The sequence below is a fragment of the Corvus hawaiiensis genome, chromosome 19 (genome assembly GCF_020740725.1).
Source record: "Corvus hawaiiensis isolate bCorHaw1 chromosome 19, bCorHaw1.pri.cur, whole genome shotgun sequence".
Classification (NCBI taxonomy): Eukaryota; Metazoa; Chordata; class Aves; order Passeriformes; family Corvidae; genus Corvus; species Corvus hawaiiensis.
Genome location: NC_063231.1, coordinates 7,561,770 through 7,571,140, shown reverse-complemented (window position 1 = coordinate 7,571,140; position 9,371 = coordinate 7,561,770).

Here is a 9,371-nt window from a genome sequence, read left to right as displayed (position 1 = left end):
ATTACACGTGTATGGAAGGAAAGTGGCATCAATAATTCAAGCTTTCTCATGGTACCTTTTGAACTTTTCAACCAGCAACACCAGCAGCTGGCTTGCAGAGTTTGGGATAAAAGAAGAGGTGGGATTTCACTAGGTAAGGGTCAGATGTGGTATGATGAGGTGCAGCCCCAAAGAAAGACTGAAAATATCAATTCCAAAACCAGAACAGATCTGTTATAATGCAAGAGGCTACCAGACCAGGCACAGTGAATGCTACTAGAAAAAAAGCTTAGGCCAGTGAAAAGAATTAAATCATAGTCCCCTTTCTTCTGCATCCCTGGAGTTTTATTCCAGGGAGCCAAGCACGGATAGCTCAGCCTCTGCTCTCTCCTTGCCAATATCAAGCTCTCTGCTGAAACAGGAAAGCTCGGCACTGAAAAGACAGCAAAACTGGCACCATTTTTGCCCTCATTATGCCTAAATCTCAGTCCAAATCAAGCAGAATGACTAAATCTCCTTTCAACTCAAATTTCCAAATAAAGTCCTTCTCCTCTTACTTGCAGGCAGGCCGAGGTTACTCACAGCCAGTGCTTATGTCCATGAAACTCTGTTTAATTCAGGGATGGCTTTGCCATGCCTGGGTTATTCTCAAGAAATCAGGTAACAGAGCAGACACAAATGCTCAGTGTGAGCTGTACGTGCAGCCTCCCTCTGCTCTCCCCAGGCTGCAAAGGGACAGCACAGGGAGAGCAGGATTTCACTGCTCTGAGGATGTCCCTGGCTCTTCAAAGTTTCCTGGCCCCTCCCAAAAAGCCTTTCCAGCGGAGCTGGAGATTAAACAAAAGGAACTCAGGTGTGGCCAGCCACCAGAACAAGTGACCCAAACATGAAATGTGATAAGATTTTAGATGCTTTGCAGCATTAGTTTGGGTGGGACCTGTTTGTCCATCTCTCTCCAAGAGTCCCTGGCTGTCACGTTCTGTACCTTGAGGGCTCCTCCACTAAGAAGCAAAGATAAAAACTGGAGATTGAGCTGGAGAACTCAAGAAACATTTTACCTCAGCTTTCTGTTGCTGGATGCTCCACTTCTCTAAGTTCACAAGAATGAGGCTGTAGAGCAACAGTGTAGTGAATTATTTCATCACGTTCTTTTATTAACTGTCCACAAATAACACTCTATCCCTCTCTGCAGAAAAGAGAAATCTCTCCTGTAAAGCCCAGAATGACTGATGGCATCTGGATCATGAATTCCTTAACGAATCTTGGAAAAAAGCCCCGGGGCTCTTAGCTCTAAGCTTCTAATGTGTGTGGCAGGGAGGAGAAGCTGCTCTGAAAAATTCAACTCCTGAGGAGGAAATGGCTCTAACAAACTCCATCAGTATCAGCTGGAGCCTCTTCAAGGCTCTGCATAGCCCGGGCAGCATCGGAGCTGCTTCTTTGATTTCTGTGATTTGTCAGAAGCCTGAGGTGCTTGGGTTTCACCCTGGGGTGGCCGAGATGAAGGCACTGATCACATTCACTTCAGACTCCTGTCTGCTCTGAGCTATCTGAGATGAGAAAGGCTAAACTGGTGCTGTGCAGATACTCCCTCCCCACCCCAGTCTCCAGCCTGGCTGTCCCAGCACCTCTAACCTGAATTCTCTGCACAGACTGAACATACTTGTTTGCCTTTTAAAGTGCTGCTGGCAAGATGCTGGCAGTTGGTTCATATCTTGTTAAGGGAGAGGGAGATAAGCACCAGGAAAGATGAAACCCTTCCAGATTTCAGCTCCAGATCCCTGAGTAGACTGGATAGTGGCGTTTCCTAAAGATTCCTTCATTTATACAAAATACCAGGTCCTTTCAGGCAGCACTCAGCCACCATGATTTTAAAAAGTTATTAGAGAGCGATAACACATCAGAATCACCTTTTCACTGCAAATTCTTCTTATGTCAGTTACATAAAATAAAAGGATTGATGCTATTGCATAAAATAGAGATGAAAAGGTAACTCCATTTTTAAAAATTACTAAATCACACAAATAAAAGAGTAGAAACTGGCTATGACTGATCAGAGGAATGACACTTTGCATCAATTCCCAACCACCTTGTTTGCTTGGTAATAGCTCAGGTAAAGAGATTGGTCAAAGCTATTCTTAGGGACATCTGTTTTTAAGATTCAACTTGTTAAATGTATGAATAGGGTCTCCTCTTGGTTTCACTCCACAGCAAGTAGAATTGACAATCCAGTCAGAACCCTGAAGCCTGTAAAACTTGTTTAAAATCAGTTTTCCCTTTTTTATGTATTTCCCTCCCCCCACCCCCCATTACATTAATATAAAGTATCTCCACTCTTGCTTCCATATCATATGCTGCCTCATACTGACAGAAAATATTCTCCTTTGAGCCTGTACCCCAGGCTACTGAGAGAGAATTCCTGACCTCTCATTCCTGACCTCTCGCTGTTTCAAACTGGTAAGGGCTCTGCTGCCTTCTTCCAGCTATTTTAGGATGGGCCAAAAGGTCTCCAAGGGCCTCTTCCCCAGCCATAACCCGAAGAACACAAATAAAGTATTCATGATTGCAAGGAGAAACCGAAACAATTAAGTTACATAGGTTTGAAAACAGCCCCCTTAAATATTTCAGGAGCACTTTGCTGCACAGTTGTCTGCGTTCAGCAGGGCTGGATGATCCTGTTACATCAAGGCAGTGTCCCCTGGCCCCATCCCCGGGGTCAGAGACAGCCCCAGGCTCTGTGCAGGGATGGACCTGACCTGGCTGAGCTGAAGGACTCTGCCCCGTGCTAAGACACGGCTCAGACTTGTCCCTTCTAATCCCCTGAGTGACCTCTGTGGTTCACGTCTAAAAGGAGCAAACCGAGGAGGCAAGGCTGGGTGAGCCTGTACTAAACTCAGGCCTGGTTTGGTAACACCAGTTTGGCAGCACCAGGGAGCTCCTGGTAGAGCAGTGCCAGCAGCAGCAGCTCTGGCATGGGCAGCAGCCAGAAACAGGCCCGGGGGTCATCCTGCTGCTCCTTCTCTGCTGCCGAGTCCTGCGCTGCTCTGGGACTCCAGATGTGATGTTTGTACGTCACACTTCCTTTTCACTGGGCACACGGGTGGCCTCAAATGAGCTGTCCTTGCTCTCCTTCCCTGTTTGGTAGAGAATTCCTTTGAGTCAGTGAAATGCCCTGGATTTGAACTGGGTTTTAACCCAATTATACATGAAAGCAAGAGGCTGTTTAATGGTGGGGGGTGGGCTACAGCCCCCAGGGCTGTTCTCCCGTGGGAATGAGTCCTTTGCAAAAAGCAGCTGAGCCCCTAAAGTACAAATCAAAGGCTCAAAGTGGAATGTCAGATTGTGCAGACTGAAATGATTACACCCAGGTAGTTGAAAATCCCCAGCAGATTCTAATAAGCTTGCAGAGATAAAGGTAGAAGGAATCACGCAGCTAAGGGTGAGGTCTCATGTTACAGCCAGAGTGACTTTGTGGGGCCACTCCTTCCTTCCAGGGTCTTCTACATTGCCCAGCTGTTTCCTTTGCACCAGTTCTGGTGGTCACCTCAGTGCAATTTGGTCTTACGGGTGAGCTGACCTAATGCTGAGCTTCCTCTTAAATGAGTGGTCTGCTTGCCTGGAATTGCTCTTGCTGGTTATTCCCTTACTCCAGATCATAAGGCATTAGTTAGCTAAAAATCAAATTTAAAAGCACAAATGTGCACCAACAGAAGAAAGGGAGCAGGAAGAAGCAGCATGGGAGGGCAGCACACAGACCTCAGCCACAAAGGTGAAACTCTTTTGGAGCTCCTGAACTCTGGGAGGGAATGAGGAGGAGGGTACAGGAAGGCCACAGTACCTGGAAGAAAGTTTGGTTTGCAAACTTGGACAGAGGCTCTGTGAAAAGCAGATTATCCTACAGTAGACTAACAGACTTTCATGAGACACCAGGCCACTCACATTTTTTATGCCCTGTGATATTGTCTTTACACTTTTGAGGCACAGGCACTGTTATTATGCTTTGCTGCTGAAGATCTGAAACAAACTGGGAGTTGTTTGCTGAGCCAGGCAGTTGAAGACACTCAAAGACTCTTTTCAAGGGGATTGCTTCCAAACTTGACATTTATTTTACAGGATGACAAACATTTTCTCTCATTTAATATTAACTGCCCTGTATCTTATGCTCTGTTCCACTGCAGATATTTAACTCCCTTAATCTTCTGTACATAGATCTCTCCTCATTTTATGAGAGGTCTCACCTCCCTGTGCACAGAAGAGATCCTCACATAAATCTCTCTCACCAGACATCACTGTGACAAGGAAATGGTTTATAGAATTTGAGCCACTTCCATGCAGGAAACCAATGAAGAGTTCTTTCTGTGCATAAGCAGATGCAGAACAAGAAATTATCACAGCTACTTTCTGTTCCTTCTCCTCAAAGAAAGTCCACCACGTTAATGGTACCTGCCTCCCATGTTATTAATTAATGAGGCACATGGAGCTCTGATACATTAATTCATGCCTGTGAACTGAGTTACTGAGAAATGAGCATTTTTCTTGTGCACTAAAAATTAGTAGTTGAAGATCTTACCCTCAAACAGGATTTTTTAATGGTTTGAAGAAACAAACCTCTAAGGAACAGCTGAACGGGCACAGAGAACTGTCAGGAGGAATCTGCCTGTGCAACATCAGTTATTAACAGAGATTAATTGGAGCAGGAGTGGTTTCCATCCAATCCAAGATCCGAGGGTTTAAAAGGGCAAAGCACTCCAGAGAGATGACGTGGTATTATTTTACTTTGAAATCCTCATGTACCACTTACCACAGTCCCAAAACAAGGGGTTTTAAGGATGGACCCTGGATGCTGCCCAACAGAAATCCCAGTGCCTGGACTGACACTGCTCTTTAGCAAAGAGCTCCAGGAGCCTTTAGGGCTGAGGTATTGCCACCTGCTGTGGAGCTCCAGAAAGTTAAGTATAAAATTAAACCAGTCTTTTTTAAAGGTTAATTTCATAGTAAGTAACTATCACTTAATGCTTAAGTTTTATTATTTCCAGAAACTGTGCCTCATGGATCTACTTTAACAGAACTGAATTTCCTTGAGATGGATTTTTTTTCCCCATCTTCGTTACATTTGACATTCAAAACATCTTCCTGTAATGAAAGCACAGGCAAATATCACCAGGTCTGAACTGTGAGCAAATTGTCACAGCACTGACAAGATCACAGGTAATCAAACTGATTAAGGACTGTGATACCTCCTTTGGTCACAGCCTGCATTTCATCTGCTCTTATCCGTGTCAGAATAAAGTCAGGAGGATGTGTTTGTCTGCGGAACAATCACACCCTTGAAAAATACCTCTCCCAAATTCCACTCCTGTGGCTAACTTGCAGTTTGGAATAAAGCTCCCTCAGCTATAGCTGAAGCCACTTTTGCCTCAATACATTGCCTAAGAAATAACACCAAGCCTTTTCTTGATCCTGCCATATTCTCTGCTTCCTTGGACTCTTACCCCATCAGGGCTTGAGCTGCAATATCTGACTTTGGGGTGATGTTCAGCAGCTCAGAGATGTCCCTGTGTTGCCAATTTGGTTTTTTTTAAGAGCTCAGCCTGTTTTTCAAGGGCTCAGCACAACAATCTGATAAAGATAAGTTCCCTTTAAGGAAGAAGAGTGTAAGCAGAATCCAAGCTCCATTTTTTGAAGTCCCTGCCTTAAGCATAAGCAGAGAACACGAGATTGGTTTTAAACAAATGAACAACATGCAGAGGCTGGAGGAATAAGCACACAGTGCACAGACTCATCTGCCAGAGAAGCAAACAGGAGGAAGAGATCCTTGTCTTTTGAAGGGGAAGAGTCAGGGACAGGCTGGGCTCTGCCCTTGGAGGTACAGGTCCTTCCAACCCCGGGTGACTCTGCCTGATGCTGTCAGCATGTGCTCAGGACCATCCATCTTAAAGAGGGCTCCCTTGCCAAAAAGCTCTTTTAAAATACAACTTAGTTCTGCATACAAGAGCTGTGCCACAAAGAGATGGAGAGCCTCAGTTTCTACTCATTTAGCTGGGGAAGAGGTGAGCAGAGGGAAGAGCCTCAAAGTATGTTTTCCTCCATACTGAAACAGGCCACAAGTGCAAGGAGCCTTTTAGCTCTCCTGTCTTGGTTGTGTTCCCAGCAAACCCATCCCTCCATGGATCAGCCAACATGCACAAAAGGCACGAGAGGCAAGACGGAAACAAGGAGTTTGGTGCTATGACAGTTTCATTGCAAGAAAATCATACTTGAGAGAGGCTGTTTCTACCTAAGCTACAGTTGGGACAAATTAACCAACACCAGGATGATCTCGAGGACCATCCTACTGCTACAGCAGCCTTTTCACACAGGGATTTGCAGGTCCTCTGGGAAGCTGCACCTAACCTGGAAAGCGTGTAACACACCCCCATCATCATCATCATCATCGTCATGCTGGAGAAAGAGGTTGAGGTGCTGCATGGAAATAATCCAAGCACTTTGGGGCTTGTGGCTGTGAGTGAAAGCATTGAGTTCCCTGTGACCAAGGGCTTGTGGCAGATACTGAAGGAAATTATCCACCTGGATTACCCCAGGGAATCAGCTACAGCTGCAACACAACCTTGGTCTTTGCTTGAGAGAGATAACAAAGTCTAATGTGGCTTAGCAAGGACTGCTGGGATTTAGAAGCAAATTTCCACTAAAGTCTGTCTCATCTTTCAGTCATACCAGTTCCTGCTCTAATCAAAGACATCCCAGTCCATGAGGCCACATAGGCAGTGGTTTGGAGGCTGAATTTAGGACCATAGTCCAGGCATGAATTTATTTGAGCTGCCATAGACACAAACCATATTCTAAGAAACAGACCAATTAACCTGTAAAAAAAAAAAAAAAAAAAAAAATTCATTCTCTCACTAACCAGACAGGCCTCAGGCTTCATGACCAAGACGAAAAGTACTTTTCCTTCCAACATGATGTTCTTCCAATAGAACTGTTAGACAAATTCTGCAAATAATCAGTTGCTAAACATCTGAGGAAAGCTTGCATTACTACTGAAAAGTTAAAAAAAAAAAAAAAAAAAGAGCTCCAGGCCAAGCTTTTCTAGGAGTAGAGAATTTTGGCAGCAAACACACCACCCTATAAAAGAGCTCACGTTACCAGAAAGCATTTGACCTAAAACTCAGGCCACTATAAAACAGCATCCCATATTAAGGGCCCAATATGTGTACTCAGATGTGGAAAATTTATTCTTTAGTTGTGATCCAAGACTCTCCCCTCTGCAGAGCAGTGGGTCTGTGGGGGTCAGGGAACACTGTGCCAGCATGGCTGGAAGGATTCTTTCAAGTCAGTGTTAACAGCAGCTCGTGTCCTGCAGCCAGGGACACTTCCCAGTGCCAGAGCCCAGTGAGGCTGCACAAAGCAGAAGGGGAAAGCACTGCCAAAGCCTGACTGGCAATAACCTTAATAAGGGCCAACGAGCCCTCGGAGTGCTTCCAAGCATTAAAGCATTAGCTCTTGGAGAGGGCCAGCAAACTTCTATCAGATCCCAGACAAGCAGTTCAAGTGAAAAGTAGAGGTAGGCACAAAATTCGAGGGGTTTGGCAGCAGCTGAATCCTCTGATCAGAAACAGGCCATTATTTCTACTGTCAGCTGAGGGGCAAGCTAAGAGTAACCACAAGGCTCAGAAGGCAGTTCCTGAAAGGGAGAGATGAAGAGGGATTTTTTCCCCCACTACATTCAAAAGCTGCTCACATTCATTCATTGAAGGCTCCGCCCTTCACGACCATCTCATCCCATCACCGATTTTACTTGCTGCTCGTTTTCTGACAGCACATAAATGCACCCTAATACTGTCACGAGCCTTTCCATCCCCTCCTGCTCAGCTCAGAACACAACTGAAAGCACAGTTCCTGAGTTCCAGTCTTGCCTTGCTTTGTCCCTTTGCAATTTCTCCTATATTTTAGGCATAGCAGCTCTAAAAGGCTTCTTAACATCTCTGCCCACGAGTCAAGGAGCTCATTCCAGTGAATCCTTCAGTTCCAAAGCTCTGCTAGAAAAAAATCTGCCATTATCTCAGCACATACCCCTAAACTACTCAATTCCATTTGTAGTCAGGTCTGTACTCTGAGGAAAATAAGAAGCCTGGATTAATTTTTCTGTCGCTGTTGGTTTTGAATCTAAATGCAATTTAGGGTGTACAAGTAATGGCAGCATTTTTGTGACTCCCTCACTCTTTCAGTGGACCTACTGGACTTTTCAAGTTATGTGGGTGAAAATAGGGAGAAGATAATAAATGGCTTCTGCCTTTTCTGAGCAGGACTGTCCCATCTCTTCTCCCAAGCCTGCCAACAAGCAAATACTCAGAAAAGGCTTTAGAATCAGTCCATCTGTGAGGAGCAGAAAGAAGCAGCTGGGTGCACCAGGATGATGCACATGCACAGGGTCACACCAGCTCAGAAGCTGCTGATTAAACCATAATTTCCTGTAAATTTGCAGCATCAGTGCCTGGCACAAGAGGTGGAAACAGCAGGACACCTCCCTGCCAGCCTCAGTCCTGCAGCAAGAGACAAGGAAATAATGAAGCAAACAGAAATAAGGAAGTGAAAACTACTTTGGAAATGGAAACTGAAAGAGAAGGCTCTCTAAAACCTCATTAGCAATAAATTAGGTCTCAAAGGAGGTATTAGTACTTGTAGAAGGAAGGGTGCCTGAAGCACCACCTGAGCAACTCCACAACCATTTTTTCCTGCAGAACAGAATGTGCCATCCAAGTGCTGTAGGTAGGAAAGGATCCCTCAAGCCGTGCTTGGGAAGATCAAGACAGAGCCTGAAACAAGAGAGCTTCCAAGGAGAGGTTTCCAAAGCGTGCCAAGGACAGCAACTCAGCACCATTCCAGGAGGATTTAGTTCTTCCTCACTGGCTGTCAGGGCTACAAGCAAGTTACAGGGGAGAAATTTCAGAATACTTTGTTCTTTTTCTTAGCTGGAAAAAAAAAAAGTGGTGTTAGGTGTTAGGATAAAGGAAGGAAATTTTTAACGAGGAGCAAACTGCTCTATGCAGTTTCACCAGCTTCAATTCCAAATCCACTGGCAGATAGCACAGCAGCACTGCCAGATCAATCCTGTCTCCCTTCAGTGTTATCACCCACAGTATTCCAGGACAAACCAGCAATAACCTTCCAGGAACCATAATCTGAACCAGGGCCTTTCCTGGCACCAGCCCCATCCTGTAGGGATTGCAGGATGGTGACACAATCACTTTGCTTCTCCCACCCACCACCTTGCTTCACCTCCAGCAGTGCTCTTTGCCCCTCAGCTCAGAGAGGGCAGCTCCACCTTCTCCCAGGGATCTATGGGCAATGTGAAAGAAGCTGCTGAAGGACAGAATAGATATGAGAGGAGACAAGGA